We start from the raw sequence: 871 nt of genomic DNA, 5'->3' as shown, positions 1-871 counted from the left end.
TGGCTCTCTGGGAACAATAGCCTCAATCTTTTTTATAAGGCTATCTAAGTAGGCTTCCTTGGTTACTAACCCATCCACAAAATATCATTTTTCTCCTATGGTTCTTTCACTCTCTTGGGTTGATTCCCACTCACGGGTTTTTCAGCTAAGTCAAGTAAGAATTTTCTTGCCTTTCCTTCATCTGTGAAGGATTTGAATCCTCTAGGGCACATAGACTCTATCATTTGTTTAGTTGGGTAATCAATACTCTCATAAATTATTTGATATAAATGGCATAAGTCTAGGCCGTGATGAGGGGCATTCTTAGAGTAGATTCTTGAATCTCTCCATAAGTTTAGAAAATGACTCACTAAGCTTTTGCCTAAACTGAAGAATGTCACTTCTAAGCTTATTGGACTTGTAAGTTGGGAAAAAATTCTTAAGGAAGATAATTGTGAATTTCTCCCATGTGGTTATGAAATTTGTGGGTAACCCATACAACCACTTCTTAACTTGGTCTTTTAATCCAAAAGTAATGAACCTGAGCTTAACAGCATCATCAGAAACAGCATCATCAGAAACCTGTTGGACTTTAATTATAATACATACCTCTTCAAATTCCCTAAGGAATAGGTATGATCCTCAGAGGGTAGCCCATGGAAGTGAGGCAACATAGTGATGTACTAAGATTTAAGTTTAAAATTATTGCCCTGGGCTTGTGGTAGAACTATGCAGGAAGGTTGGGTTGCTCTAGCTGGGTAGAACCTATCTTTCAGAGATTTAGGTGGAGGGTTTTGCAGTTGGTCTCCCATGTTACAAGGTTTTAAAGAAAGTGTATGTATAGGGCCACTACTTGTTGGATCTTTTCTTTTTAACCGATTCTTAATATTAC

General features: G+C 37.5%; 1 non-coding gene across 1 annotated transcript; it reads left to right on the top strand.

Annotated features, from left to right (window-relative positions):
* Nucleotides 1-282: 282 nt before the first annotated feature.
* On the top strand, nucleotides 283-390 carry LOC122087759. The gene has a single exon (XR_006142834.1). It is a non-coding gene; the product is annotated as a small nucleolar RNA R71 (small nucleolar RNA).
* Nucleotides 391-871: the final 481 nt, after the last annotated feature.

The sequence above is a fragment of the Macadamia integrifolia genome, chromosome 8 (assembly GCF_013358625.1).
Source record: "Macadamia integrifolia cultivar HAES 741 chromosome 8, SCU_Mint_v3, whole genome shotgun sequence".
Taxonomy (NCBI): domain Eukaryota; kingdom Viridiplantae; phylum Streptophyta; class Magnoliopsida; order Proteales; family Proteaceae; genus Macadamia; species Macadamia integrifolia.
This window is presented reverse-complemented; position numbering and strand designations above follow the sequence as displayed.